Genomic DNA, 15,149 nt, shown 5'->3' with positions numbered 1-15,149 from the left:
GCACATGTTATATCTGCCTCCCCTGCAGTGCACATGGTTTTGCCCAACTGCTAAAAAATTTCCTGCTGCGATCAACTTGGAATTACCCCCTAAGTCACATGTTTGCTTACAGTTATGTTACCTTACATTGCTCTGTGTAACACACAACTGCTACTACCAGCCAGGTCCGCCCTGAGGCCAAATTTTTTGGTAAGCAAATATATCCTTCAGTGTCCCCCTAAGTACTTATGGGCGTGCCGTGGAAATTAAGGGGGTGTGGTCTCACCAGGAAAGCAGTGACGTGCGGTGGGGTGAGGCAGGTGAGGCAGAGCCTGTCCTGTCATACTAATGTTTGTACCAGAGTTTTGACTGTATAAATTATATGAAAAATACAAAGAATTTGTTGGAAATGTCTTCTTTGCATTATTCTAATCATTTTTATAGCCAAAACTCTGGAGTAAAAAGTCTATGGCAGGTGAGGCAGTGCCTCATCTGTGTATCTTTTCCACACATCTCTGTTCAAAACTCACCACATTTCCAGCAGTATATACTGCTGTACATGTGTATAATGCCCAGATGTACCCTTTGGCTCATATATTGCATGTAAATCTGGCTCTGGTGCTAGCCAGTGCCCTCTGAGCCATTTTGCTCACCGTACGTCCCTGCAGGAAAGCCCACTTGTAGTGCCCCTTACACATTTTGCCCACTGTAAAAGTGCCCCTTACACATTTTGCCCACTGTAAAAGTGCCCCTTACACAATTTGCCCACTGTAAAAGTGCACCTTACACATTTTGTCCACTGTAGTAGTGCCTATTACACATTAAACTATATGCCCTCTTTGCAGCCCCTGCCCGGAGACTCACCGAGCAGGTAGTGGTGTTTTCACGCCGCTGCCCCGTTTCCGGCAGCGCACCCACTTACAGTACTATGAAGAATCTTAAAATAAACTACCGCTCCTAGCAGCCGGACAGCAAGGGCTTCTGGGAGTGGTAGTTTATTTTTAGATTCTTCAAATGACTGTAGCCGGGTGCACTGCCAGAGCGGACATGGCACTGCAGCACCAACAGCACTGCCTGCTTGGTGAGTCTCCGGGCAGGCTCTGCAGTGCACAGGGGGCATATCAGGGCCGGTGTTACACATGTCGCTGGCGCTGCGGAGTAGGCTGCCCTGCTCTATGCTGCGCCCTACTCAGCTGCGTACCCAGCGTATGTGTAAAACCGGCCCTGCTACTAGCCCCCAGTGTCAGTTCTGGGGTTTACCAATTATAATAAGCAATGAATTTGTTCTTTTTCTGTTATTGATGCCCCACTCACAGGCATGACTAGAACAGGCCCCGATCACACTATGTCACAGGTTCTCAAACTCGGTCCTCAGGACCCCACATGGTTTCTGTTTTGTAGGTCATTTGTGAATTTTTAAAAAGTGACAGTTGGTGATACACAGCGCACCTGCCGGGTGACCTGGGACATGTGACCTGTGTGGGGTCCTGAGGACTGAGTCTGAGAACCACTGACCTAGGTGATCTTTAGAAGCTGATGGAGCTTATCGAAATCTGATTTATCTATCACTTCACTTATTTTTAGGTATATGAACTATGGCGGGGGGTTCCCAGCTGTGCTCTTCCAAAAAATGATACTGCCGCCTTATTTACAGCTACCAACAAATTAAATAACATTTTACCCGCACAATCTGAGACCGACGCATTCTCCGGAGGTAGTACGCCATAAAATCCGTACCATTGCCTAAATCAAAATATAACAGCGTAGATTGTTCTCAAACCCTATTTGCTATTTATTTTTTCTCTGCTTACTACAATAAAACCTGACAGACGAAATAAAACCTGACACGACTGCTGATATTTTTATTTTCTAGCAGTTCATGTAGCGACTTCGCAGACCCCAGCAACTCTGTACAAAGACGCAGCGGTGGTCGCAGATCCTTTGATAATTGGCCATCTGAGAACTATATGGTCGTGCAGAATGGCCGCGGGAGCTGAGACGCTGGTGCCATGAATTATGCATATGGGATTGCAGTTATTGGCTGAGACATGCCCGGAAATATGCCGGCATTGTTACTGCCACTCCCCGTTACCTCCCTCAAATGTTCCTTGGCTATCAGTTTACAAAGAAATGCTCTCTGCCAGGCGACTTCACAAAGGTAACATAGCGCGTGGGAAGTGCGACCGCAACACGCGCATAGTCAGGCGATAATCGCTCAATTCCATCAATATCAGCAGAGCGTACATTTCTGAGTCAGGCCCTTTGTCCGCTATTTGATCTTCTTGTACAGCGCTACTGTGAATTGTCGCAGTACCTCACACTCTCTTGGGAATGATTCTGGTTATCAAGTAATGCAGAGTCCGTATATAACTGCGGTGTAAGTTTGTGTATTGAGGAACCATTAATGAAGGTTATGGCAGATGTTCTCAGATACGCTGTATGTTTGTATATTTGCACAATATGTTACAGGAAATCCTGTAGCCGGAGAAGGAGTAAAACATTGACGTCCCTGGGTGGGCTTGAACCACCAACCTTTCGGTTAACAGCCGAACGCGCTAACCAATTGCGCCACAGAGACAGGTGATCTGCTCCTGGGCTATATATAGGTTACAAGGGAAGGGACAGAGCATTTCAGCATTTAACCCATAAGCTGTTATAATGTTCTGTTGCAGCTTTGTCTATAGCACCTGGAGAAATGAAGGCTGTATGCAGTTGTTATCCTCATTCTCTACATTTCCCTCCAGAGGTTCCTGTATCAGATCTGGTCCTCTAGAAGCCTCAATAGGTCATGTCTGATACTTCTCTAGGGTAAGGAGTGCATTTTAGCAGTAGAACTATGAAGTAGTATTAAGGTTGAGTTTAGAAGTGCTCAGGCTTATTAGTACTGTCGTAGGATTCAAAGAAACATTGTCAAATATTGTGAGGGCCGTTAAAAAGACCAAAAGACATGGAGAATGCGGGCATCGATCCCGCTACCTCTCACATGCTAAGCGAGCGCTCTACCATCTGAGCTAATTCCCCTCTACCATCTTTCACTTGTACACACTGTTATTTTGGTCGTTCCAGTGCGATTTGGCAAAAAATTGGGGTGATTTTTCTTCCATCTTCCATTATTGTTTGGGGATAATATTATCAATTGGGGAATATGAATGAAAAAAGTGTGGAATTCTCTTTACCAAACAAAAAAATAATTCATACCGAGACATTGAGTGGGGAAATACTCCAGGTTTAATACTCAGAGCTATTCAAGTACTTAGCCTTTTCCCTGCAGGGTAAACCCTCTGGTAATGCACAGAAACCCACTGATTCTGTGTAAAATGGGGAATTTAATGGGTTTCCCCGCATGTTAAATGCAGGGTATCCGGTCTTTAGGTCGACCACACTCAGGTCGACGGTCTTTAGGTCAACCACTATTGGTCGACATGCTTTAGGTTGACATGTTCAGTAGATTGACACATGAAAAGGTTGACATGAGGTTTTCACAATTTATGTTTTCTATTTTTTTTTTACTTTTTCATACTTTACGATCCACGTGGACTATGATTGGGAATAGTAACCTGTGCCGAGTGCAGCGGAAGCAGAGCGAGGCACCTTGCCCGAAGAATGGCGATCCGAAGAAAGCCATACGAGGGGATACGGTGCACTTATTGCGGTTCCCGGTCACTTTACGAAGAAAACAACACAAAAAAATATATTAAAAAAATTCATGTCAAAAGTTTTTCCATGTCGACCTTTTCCATGTCAACCTGATAACCATGTCGATTTATTTCATGTGTCAACCTAGTCTCACTGTTGACCAATAGTGGTCAACCTAATGACTGTCAACCTAGTTAGGGTCGACCCAATTAACCATACCCAAATGCAGAAGGGGCTTTTCATCTCTGTGACTGTGAGGGAAAGTCCTGCCTCTGGGGATCAGCGATCAGCCTTCCCGCAGTGCTGTCATTTAGCCTTGGGGTAAACATCACGGCTAATTGGATACGCCTCTTAGTCTTCTTTTTCTGTGTACTACTACTACTACTATTACTCTCCCATAGCGAGTGAGCTCCGGCTGCCGCTGAGGGGAAGGTGTCGGCGCTCGCTGGTAACACAACCTCAGTGGGTGCCCGGTATCTCCATGCGGCTCCTGGCTCACATTCTACGCAACTCAGTTCTGGCTCACTTTACCTGCTGGCCTGGTGACCTGGAAAACGTGACCTATGTGGGGTCCTGAGGACCGAATCTGAGAAACGCTGCACTACGTGATCTTTAGAAGCTGATGAAGCTTATCAAAATCTGATTGATCTATCACGTCACTTATTTATAGGTATATGATAATGGAACTATGGCGGGGGTTCCTAGCTGTGCTGTTCAAAAAAATTATACTGCCGCCAATAAATGAAATAACATTTTACCCTCACAATCTGAGACCGATGCATTCTCCAGAGGGAATCAGTATGTGAAGCTGGCGGGTGGGATCCCGATTGCGCAGAAGCTGACAGGTGAGTAAGGGGTGCTATACCCTCTCCCATACCCCTCTAACCCTCCCTACCCGCTGCCTAACCCTAACGTCCCCTTAGTGCCTAACCCTAACCTTCCCCCGTCAATGTGTGGAGATGTGGTCCAGCGCTGGGGTGGTGCGTCCGCTCCCAGCCTGGATGGGCGGCAGAGTGCAGGGGGCGCTGGTGCTGCAGCAGCAGTGGATGTCCAGAGCCGGGACCATCGATTGGTTCCCGCCACTGGTCATTTAGCGGTGACGGGCAGCAGCACTGCAGCAGCGTCTTAAATTTGGCGCCCTCTATGAGCGGCAGCCAATGGAAAGCGGTCGCGGCGAGCCAATTGGAGTTCGCCGCGCCACACCAGGTGAGAAGCAGGCCGTGCGGAACAGCGATGAAGAGTCGGGCGACGCTGGAGAGAAGGACGCCTCGGAGGGAGTTCCAGAGGCCCGGAAGAGGCCAGAAGACAATAGACTCCAAAAGGAATATGATCAGAAGCATCTGGACTCTGAGAAGTGGCGGCGGTGTAGCTGGCCAGGTTGGGCCAGCGGCAGAAGAGTGAAGGCGCAGACCGGAGAGGCCACCAGGGATGGAAAGAAATAGAGCTAACAAAGCTCCCCCCTGGTGCCTCTCTCTCGAGACAGGTAGACCCTCGGTGAGGGCACCTGTCACCTACCCCCCTCCCTAGACCACCATGGAACGGGCATTAGGCCCGGGGCACAGTCAGGCCACCAGCCTGTGGTGCTGTAGTCGGGAACTAGGCCCGTGGGCATAACTTCAGGCATTAGTCCTGTGCCAGCATTAGATGGGATTAGGCCCTAATGTAAGTGTGGCCAATTAGGTAAATAAGGTGACCCTGGGCTTTAAGGGACAGGACGTTGTTTATTCTTGTACTGTTATTGTGATGCGTGCCGTTTTCCGTGCAGGGTAAAGTTAAAGTTTGTGTATAGTTTGTGTTGCACCGCATACACCTGGGCTAGTTTGAGGGCTCTGTAATTGAAGCTAGTGTAGCGGACACTAGAGATGAGCGCCTGAAATTTTTCGGGTTTTGTGTTTTGGTTTTGGGTTCGGTTCCGCGGCCGTGTTTTGGGTTCGAACGCGTTTTGGCAAAACCTCACCGAATTTTTTTTGTCGGATTCGGGTGTGTTTTGGATTCGGGTGTTTTTTTCAAAAAACACTAAAAAACAGCTTAAATCATAGAATTTGGGGGTCATTTTGATCCCAAAGTATTATTAACCTCAAAAACCATAATTTACACTCATTTTCAGTCTATTCTGAATACCTCACACCTCACAATATTATTTTTAGTCCTAAAATTTGCACCGAGGTCGCTGTGTGAGTAAGATAAGCGACCCTAGTGGCCGACACAAACACCGGGCCCATCTAGGAGTGGCACTGCAGTGTCACGCAGGATGGCCCTTCCAAAAAAACCTCCCCAAACAGCACATGACGCAAAGAAAAAAAGAGGCGCAATGAGGTAGCTGTGTGAGTAAGATTAGCGACCCTAGTGGCCGACACAAACACCGGGCCCATCTAGGAGTGGCACTGCAGTGTCACGCAGGATGGCCCTTCCAAAAAACCCTCCCCAAACAGCACATGACGCAAAGAAAAAAAGAGGCGCAATGAGGTAGCTGTGTGAGTAAGATTAGCGACCCTAGTGGCCGACACAAACACCGGGCCCATCTAGGAGTGGCACTGCAGTGTCACGCAGGATGTCCCTTCCAAAAAACCCTCCCCAAACAGCACATGACGCAAAGAAAAAAAGAGGCGCAATGAGGTAGCTGACTGTGTGAGTAAGATTAGCGACCCTAGTGGCCGACACAAACACCGGGCCCATTTAGGAGTGGCACTGCAGTGTCACGCAGGATGTCCCTTCCAAAAAACCCTCCCCAATCAGCACATGATGCAAAGAAAAAGGTTAGGTGGTATACAATTATGGACGGACTGCCTGCCGAGTGCAGACACAGAGGTAGCCACAGCCGTGAACTACCGTACTGTACTGTGTCTGCTGCTAATATAGACTGGTTGATAAAGAGATGTCGTAGTAGTATGTATGTATAAAGAAGAAAAAAAAACCACGGTTAGGTGGTATACAATTATGGACGGACTGCCTGCCGAGTGCAGACACAGAGGTAGCCACAGCCGTGAACTACCGTACTGTGTCTGCTGCGACTGGATGATAAATGATATAAAAAATATATATATATCACTACTGCAGCCGGACAGGTATATATTATATATTATATAATGACGGACCTGCTGGACACTGTCTGTCAGCAGAATGAGTTTTATTTTTATAGAATAAAAAAAACAACAACACACAAGTGAAGTCACACGACGAGTGTTTAACTTTTTCAGGCAATCACAATATAAGTATACTACTAACTATACTGGTGGTCAGTGTGGTCAGGTCACTGGTCAGTCACACTGGCAGTGGCACTCCTGCAGCAAAAGTGTGCACTGTTTAATTTTAATATAATATTATGTACTCCTGGCTCCTGCTATAACCTATAACTGGCACTGCAGTGCTCCCCAGTCTCCCCCACAATTATAAGCTGTGTGAGCTGAGCAGTCAGACAGATATATAATATATATAGATGATGCAGCACACTGGGCTGAGCCTGAGCAGTGCACACAGATATGGTATGTGACTGAGTCACTGTGTGTATCGCTTTTTTCAGGCAGAGAACGGATATATTAAATAAACTGCACTGTCTGGTGGTCACTCACTATATAATATTATGTACTCCTGGCTCCTGCTATAACCTATAACTGGCACTGCAGTGCTCCCCAGTCTCCCCCACAATTATAAGCTGTGTGAGCTGAGCAGTCAGACAGATATATAATATATATAGATGATGCAGCACACTGGGCTGAGCCTGAGCAGTGCACACAGATATGGTATGTGACTGAGTCACTGTGTGTATCGCTTTTTTCAGGCAGAGAACGGATATATTAAATAAACTGCACTGTCTGGTGGTCACTCACTAGTAAACTCTCTGCACTCTCTACACTTCTACAGTACTCCTCCTAGTCCTAAGCTCCAGTAAATCTCTCTCTCTTATAATCTAAATGGAGAGGACGCCAGCCACGTCCTCTCACTATCAATCTCAATGCACGTGTGAAAATGGCGGCGACGCGCGGCTCCTTATATAGAATCCGAGTCTCGCGAGAATCCGACAGCGTCATGATGACGTTCGGGCGCGCTCGGGTTAACCGAGCAAGGCGGGAGGATCCGAGTCTGCTCGGACCCGTGAAAAAAACCATGAAGTTCGGGCGGGTTCGGATTCAGAGAAACCGAACCCGCTCATCTCTAGCGGACACACACTAGGTTAGCTTTTGGCCCTGCACGGCTGTTGTTTCTTTTTGCCTCCTTACAGGGAACTGTAAGTGGGTAAGATCCAAGCACAAGATTGGCAATGGTGAGCATCATCTGTGTCCGTCTGTCTCCTGAGCGCTGGTTCAGTGGACTTTGCTCGGGCGTGTGAGGTCCAGTTACACCTCAGCGTGAGTGCTGCATAGGGGAGAGTTGGGTGGCTGAGGCTATGTGTCGATGATGATTTTTACCTAACCGGTGAAGGTCGCCGCCACCCCTGGAGTATCCTCTTTTCCTTTAGAAGAAGAGTTGATACTCCATAATTGTTTTGCTTTCCTTCCTAGTTCGGCCGTCGTCTGATTCTGGAAGAGGATCGCTGTGTCCGGGTCCAAGTGAAGGTTCCGTGACCTGAAGGTGAGAGTGCGACGCGAGGTAAGCAGTGAGACTACACCTGCACGGCAGCAGGCACTGCTCTAACAAGTGCCTAAACCTAACCTCCCTACCCGCTTCCTAAACCTAACCCTCCTGGGCCGCAGCCTAACCCTCGGAGGGGAGTGCCTGACCATCCCCGCACCCTAACCCTCCCTGGGCACTGTCTAATCCTCCCCCCACAGCCTAAACCTTACCTCCCCCCTCCCTCGCAGCTTACCTCCTCAGCGGCGCGGTGTGAAGATGTTCGGCATCCCGGCTGTTGGAATTCCAACGACAGGATGTCTACCTATTCGGGATACCGGTGTCGGCATTCCAAATAGTGTTGGGATCCTGGTGTTGGTACTCTGACTGCCGGGACCACGACAGGCGGGATCCTGACTGCATTCCCTCCGGAGGTAGAACTCCATAGAATCAGTACCACTGCCTAAATGAAAATATAGCAACGTAGATTGTTCTCATACCCTATTTGCTGTTTTTTCCCCCCTCTGCTTACTACAATAAAACCTGACAGACGACTGCTGATATTTTTATTTTTCTAATTTTGTAGCAGCAATGAAGCAGCCTGATATCCCTGAAAATGATGCAATGTGACAGTGGGGATGGACTATGGTGGTCATTCCGAGTTGATCGCTCGCTGTTTTTAGCAGCCGTGCACACGCTATGCCGCCGCCCACTGGGAGTGTATTTTAGCTTAGCAGAAGTGCGAACGAAAGGATCGCAGAGCGGCTACAAAATAGTTTTGTGCAGTTTCAGAGTAGCTCTAAACCTACTCAGCGCTTGCGATCACTTCAAACTGTTCAGTTCCGGATTTGACGTCACACACCCGCCCAGCGTTCGCCCAGCCACGCCTGCGTTTTTCCTGGCACGCCTGCGTTTTTCTGAACACTCCCTGAAAACGGTCAGTTGGCACCCAGAAACGCCCTCTTCCTGTCAATCACTCTGCGGCCAGCAGTGCGACTGAAAAACATCGCTAGACCCTGTGTGAAACTACATCGGTCGTTGTAATAGTACTTCGCGCGTGCGCATTGCACCGCATACGCATGCGCAGAAGTGCAGTTTTTTTGCCTCATCGCTGCACAGCGAACGAATGCAGCTAGCGATCAACTCGGAATGACCACCTATGTGCAACAGTTGTATTCAGTAAGATGGGGTGGTATTCTGTTTGACGGCGGCCGGGCTCCCGGCGACCAGCATACCGCGCCGGAATCCCGACCGCCGGCATACCGACATTTATTCTCCCTCTTGGGGGTCCACGACCTCCCTGGAGGGAGAATAAATAGCGTAGCGCGCCACCGTGCTCGCATCGTGGCGAGTGCAGCGAGCCCGCAAGGGGATCATTTTGTGCTCGCCCAGCTGTCGGTATGCCGGCGTTCAGGATTCCGGCGCCGGTATACTGGTCGCCGGGAGCCCAGCCGCCGGCATAACCTACTACACCCAGTAAGATGTATTGGGGTATGGGCCCTCATTCCGAGTTGTTCACTCGCTAGCTACTTTTAGCAGCCATGGAAACGCATAGTCGCCGCCCACGGGGGAGTGTATTTTCGCTTTGCAAGTGTGTGAACACCTGTGCAGCCGAGTGGGTACAAACACATTTTGTGCAGAACAAGACAATCCCTGTAGTTACTTATTCTGTGCGATGATTACAGCGACGAAGGTCCCGAAATTGACGTCATACCCGCCCTGCAAACGCCTGGACACGCCTGCATTTTCCCAAACACACCCAGAAAACGGTCAGTTGACACCAAGAAACTCCCACTTCCTGTCAATCTCCTTGCGATCGGCTGTGCGAATGGAATCGTCGCTAGAAGCAGTGCAAAACAACGATGCTCTTTGTACCCGTACGCAGTGCGTGCATATTGCGCCCCATAGTTTCGCCATTTTTTTAAATGATCGCTACGCAGCGAACATCGGCAACTAGCGATCAACTTTGAATGACCCCCATAGTGACATCGGATCAGGGTGAGTTTTCTTGTTTCTTGGTTGGGTCAGTGTCTACACGTCTTTCCTGACCTTATAAGTCACAGTGTGAGAGTGCAGGGTCTGCAGAGGGGAATTAGCTCAAATGGTAGAGCGCTCGCTTAGCATGCGAGAGGTAGCGGGATCGATGCCCGCATTCTCCAGTCTCGTTTTTTTTCCCCAGACAATTCCATATTTATAAGCAATGCTCACTTGCAATCTGATCACTTTATTTCAATGCTTCTTTCATTTCATACACATGCTAAGTTGCTTCTAGTTGTTTTAAAGCCTTAAGCAAGAATCCAAAGTAGCCCCAGTCAGCCCTGACCCTGCCCGTTATTCAGTCCTTACTGTGCTAAACATTGCAGTGATCCGGCAGTAACGTTTCATGTGTATATAGACATTTTGTGCTATGTTTTGAGTAATCTTTAAAGAAGATTGATATACTGCATGTTTGTATAGTTGTTGTACAATATCTTACAGGCAATCCTGTACCCAGACAAGGAGAAAAAACATTGACGTCCCTGGGTGGGCTTGAACCACCAACCTTTCGGTTAACAGCCGAACGCGCTAACCAATTGCGCCACAGAGACCTATGGGATCCTTTCAGATTTTACTCACCTAGCAGGGAAGGATCACTGTTGCATAAACAGGTTACAAACCGAGAACACCCATCACAGGGGATAATTCCAAGTTGATTGCAGCAGGAAATTTTTTAGCAGTTTGGCAAAACCATGTCCACTGCAGGGGGGGGGTAGATATAACATTTGCAGAGAGAGTTAGATTTGGGTGGGTTATTTTGTTTCTGTGCAGGGTAAATACTGGCTGCTTTATTTTTACACTGCAATTTAGATTGCAGATTGAACTTACCACACCCAAATCTATCTCTCTCTGCACATGTTATGTCTGCCTCCCCTGCAGTGCACATGGTTTTGCCCAATTGCTATCAAAAATCCTGCTGCGATCAACTTGGAATTACCCCCACAGTTCAAAAAACAAGGAACGCGATCCCCTGGGGCCACTCACAATCAGATGTTCAGCAGATTACCCTCCTTAGATGCATACATGGGGGGAGCAGTGGCAAACGCAGGATTTCTAGAGGGGGGTTTCCAAATGGCAGTCCACAATCTCCCACTTTGCGAACATTGGAGTATTAATGTAAATATTGGTCTTTTACTCTTTTTATACACTGTCTACTGTATGGAATACACTATTAATATTTAACACTATAGATGGTCTTTAGTATAGGCTGTATCGATAAAGTGGTCAGGAACAGGTAAAACATACCATATTAAATGCACAAACATAATTAACCCAGTACTACACTTTCTATTTATTTATTTATTTATTTATTTATTTATCTATTTATTTATTAGCAGTTTCTTATATAGCGCAGCATATTCCATTGCGCTTTACAATTAGAACAACAGTTATAGAACAAAACTGGGCAAAGACAGACAGAGGTAGGAAGCACACATTCTCCCGCCTCATGTTAAGGCTCCTGTCTCTTCTTGCTGGTCGCTGCTCTCTGGTCCAGTGCACTGATTGAGGGCTCAGGTCCATACACACAGCAAACTTGGTAGAAGAAGCTGCTCCCACTGGGCATGTGCAGAATCTCTGCTCTGTTCCTTAAACTGCATGATGTGGCGGCAACTCTAGTAATCATATTACTGTATATACCATTGCTATTGTTGTCATAATGTGAGCCACTTGTCAAGAGAAGAGGGGTTTCTGTGCAACCAGAACCCCCCCCCTGCGTGTGTCTATGGGGAGATTCAAATGTTTGAAAAGTCAGTTAAGAGTCTGTTTCTCCTATCGAATAGACAGACTTTTCAAACATTTGAATTCCCCCCATGGAGTTGGAGTCATCAAGTCTTTGAAACCTGCGCTCACCCTCCCAGGTAAGTAATCAAACTTCCCGCTGGTAGTTAAGAAATACAGGGGCAGATGTATTCAGCCTGGAGAAGGCATAAAGAAGTGATAAAGCAGTGATAACGTACCAGCCAATCAGCTCCTAACTGTCAATTTACGTATTGGAGTTGATTGGCTGCTGCGGTATCACCTTGCACTTATCACTGCTTTATCACTTCTTTATATTTTCTCCAGGCTTAATACATCTGCCCCACAGTACTTAAAGTGGTCATAAAGAGGTGGTGGAACTCACCCTCCCCCCCAACCACCCCTATTCAATAAAGGGACTGCATACCACAAAAAGGGGTGTGACCTAAAAAGAAAGGGGCGTGGCCACACAATAGTATCCCCGATTCAAATTATGCGCACAATCTTATTCATATTACACCACATACTAGTGTCCCTTATTCATATAGGGGATAGGTAATGTGAATATCCTTACAAAGAACTAAGGTTCAAAAAAGGGTTGAGATTACCTAAAGGATAAAGAAGGAGCAGATTAAATGGGCCAAAGTGGTTCTTATCTGCCATCACATTCTGTTTCTATACTATGACACGCAGTAGTGTCCCTTTTACACAATATCCTCATTAGTGCCCCTTATACACAATGCACAGAGTAGTAGCATCCCTAATACACATAATGCCCACAGCAGTAGTGCCACTTATGCAGTGTCCTCAGCAGTAGTGCCCCTTATTCAATGCCCACTGTAGTGATAGTGCCCCTTATGCAGTGCTCCCCTATGCAATGCCCTAATTAGAATTGACCCCAGAGGTAACCCCCCTGTAGTAGTGCACCCAATAGTAATGCCAACAGTAGTATTGCCCCAACTAGTAGTGCTTCCAGTAGTATTACCCTTGTGTAGTAATGTCCTCGTGTAATATTGCATTTCAGCGGCGCTACTCTACTGTACAGGGGGCGTAACTGACCACGCCCCCTGCATGAAGCCATGCCCCTATTTCTCGCCCGGGGCGCAAAAAGGCCTAGAACCGACCCTGCAGAGGAGGTGGAACTGGTTCCGTCTCCATATGGAACTGGCAGAATGTATTTCTGCCCTGTTCCGGCTCACTTTAACCCTGACTGCTGTGTTTTGAACTGTGGTGGGTGTTCTCAGATTAGAACCTGCTTGTGGGACACTATTTCCTAAATACAGCATTGACTATTATTTGGAGAGTGCGGTGAAGGCTCTTCTGGTGTTTCATAGGCTGCTGCGTTTGCGCATTGTAGATCACCAATTGCTGAAGGGAAGGATCGCTGCAAGATTCAGCCCATAAATTGCAGCAAGTTCCTGTTAGTAAAACGCAGCCTGATATGGCTGCGACCCATGCTACAGCCCCCTTTCACCAACCCGGCATATTGCCGGCAGGGCTGGTTCAGATTCTTGTTGCACCTCGGGCGGCAATAGGGGGCGTGGCTTCATACAGGGGGCATGGTCAATTACGCGCACCGCACAGCAAAGGTCCTCTCCGCGAAGGAAAACTAGACGCTACGTGTCTACACGTCTTACCCAGAGGGCTTTCCTGACCTTCTGAGTCACAGTGTGAGAGAGCAGAGTCTATAGAGGGGAATTAGCTCAAATGGTAGAGTGCTCGCTTAGCATGCGAGAGGTAGCGGGATCGATGCCCGCATTCTCCAGTCACAGTTTTTTTTGTTCCGCCAATTCCATATTTATAGGCAATGCTCACTTGAAATCTGATCACTTTATTTCAATGCTTCTTTCATTTCAAACACATGCTAAGTTGCTTCTAGTTGTTTTGAAGCCCTAAGCAAGAATCCAAAGTAGCCCCAGTCAGCCCTGACCCTGCCCGTTATTCAGTCCTTACTGTGCTAAACATTGCAGTGATCCGGCAGCAGGGGCGTCGGAATGGGGGGCAGCTCGCCCCCCGCAAAGGTGAGAGAGGCGCCGATCTACTTTAGCAGAGGAGCGGCAGACGGTCAGGTGAATAACCGCTGCTGGGTGCTCCTCCGGCTTCCACACCACACCCGAAATTCACATTGTAGCACACTGAATGAGCCGAAATTCACATTGTACCACACTGAATGAGCCGAAATTCACATTGTACCACACTGAATGAGCCGAAACTCACATTGTAGCACACTGAATGAGCCGAAATTCACATTATAGCACACTGAATGAGCCTTAAGGCTCTCTCACAGGATCACCCTGAAGTTCCTGTCTTTTTCACTGTGCCTAAAATTCTCAAAAATCTTCAATGTCCCCCGGGCCGCCCTATCATTGCCGCTAGAAACTCCTTATTTCAACCTATTTAAGTTTTCCTGGACAACATTCTACAACCATTTATTCTTGGACATCAGAGATTTATAAAGGACACTACCTGCTTCCTCCAACGGCTCTCATCTGTGACCCTAGTTCCAGCAGGTACGATACTGTGTGTGGTTGACGTCTGCAGCCTCTACACCAGTATCCCTCACCACCAGTGCCTGAAGGCTATAGAAGAATTCATCACTGCGGAACAAATGTCAGATCTAGACCACAAGTTGTTCCTTGACTTATTAGAGCTAACCTTAACCCATAATTTTTTTCTGTTTGACGGCCATTTTTTCTGTCAGAGAACAGAATGTGCGATGGGGAGTAATGTCTCTCCATCCTTTGCCAATATTTTTATGTTCAAGGAGGAAATGGAGATCTTCTTCAAAGACCCAACAGTGGCTCAACATATTCTCCTATATACTCGCTTCATAGACGACCTGTTCATCATGTTTACCGGCCCTTTGACTCTCTTTGAGACGCTGAAGGCCACAGCGAACTCACGTGAATCCCCCATCAAATTCACCTATGTTACTAACGAATCTTCCATCAATTATTTGGATGTCCAAGTAACTGTCAAGGATGGACAGATCCAGACAAGCTTCTATACTAAGCCGACGGACCAGAATACTTTTCTCAGGGCCTATAGCCATCATCCTAAAGGCTTAGTCAATGGACTCCCTAGGTCACAGATGATAAGGATAGCTCGGATTACCAGCGATCGATCCAAACTGGAAGGAGAGCTAGATAGACTTATCATCAAATTTTTACAAAGAGGTTACGACCATAAAAAACTGCAGGCTCAAAAACTGG

At 47.4% G+C, this 15,149-nt stretch overlaps 5 non-coding genes across 5 annotated transcripts; 2 read left to right on the top strand and 3 right to left on the bottom strand.

Annotated features, from left to right (window-relative positions):
* Positions 1-2,483: 2,483 nt before the first annotated feature.
* On the bottom strand, positions 2,484-2,557 carry TRNAN-GUU (transfer RNA asparagine (anticodon GUU)). Its single transcript has one exon. It is a non-coding gene; the product is annotated as a tRNA-Asn (tRNA).
* Positions 2,558-2,927: 370 nt separating this feature from the next.
* Positions 2,928-3,000, bottom strand: TRNAA-AGC (transfer RNA alanine (anticodon AGC)). Its single transcript has one exon. It is a non-coding gene; the product is annotated as a tRNA-Ala (tRNA).
* A 7,249-nt stretch (positions 3,001-10,249) lies between these two features.
* TRNAA-AGC (transfer RNA alanine (anticodon AGC)) lies at positions 10,250-10,322 on the top strand. The gene has a single exon. It is a non-coding gene; the product is annotated as a tRNA-Ala (tRNA).
* A 355-nt stretch (positions 10,323-10,677) lies between these two features.
* TRNAN-GUU (transfer RNA asparagine (anticodon GUU)) lies at positions 10,678-10,751 on the bottom strand. The gene has a single exon. It is a non-coding gene; the product is annotated as a tRNA-Asn (tRNA).
* A 2,878-nt stretch (positions 10,752-13,629) lies between these two features.
* TRNAA-AGC (transfer RNA alanine (anticodon AGC)) lies at positions 13,630-13,702 on the top strand. Its single transcript has one exon. It is a non-coding gene; the product is annotated as a tRNA-Ala (tRNA).
* Positions 13,703-15,149: the final 1,447 nt, after the last annotated feature.

The sequence above is a fragment of the Pseudophryne corroboree genome, chromosome 8 (genome assembly GCF_028390025.1).
Source record: "Pseudophryne corroboree isolate aPseCor3 chromosome 8, aPseCor3.hap2, whole genome shotgun sequence".
NCBI lineage: Eukaryota > Metazoa > Chordata > Amphibia > Anura > Myobatrachidae > Pseudophryne > Pseudophryne corroboree.
The sequence above is the reverse complement of the archived record's forward strand: the minus strand, read 5'-3'. Positions and strand labels throughout refer to the sequence as shown.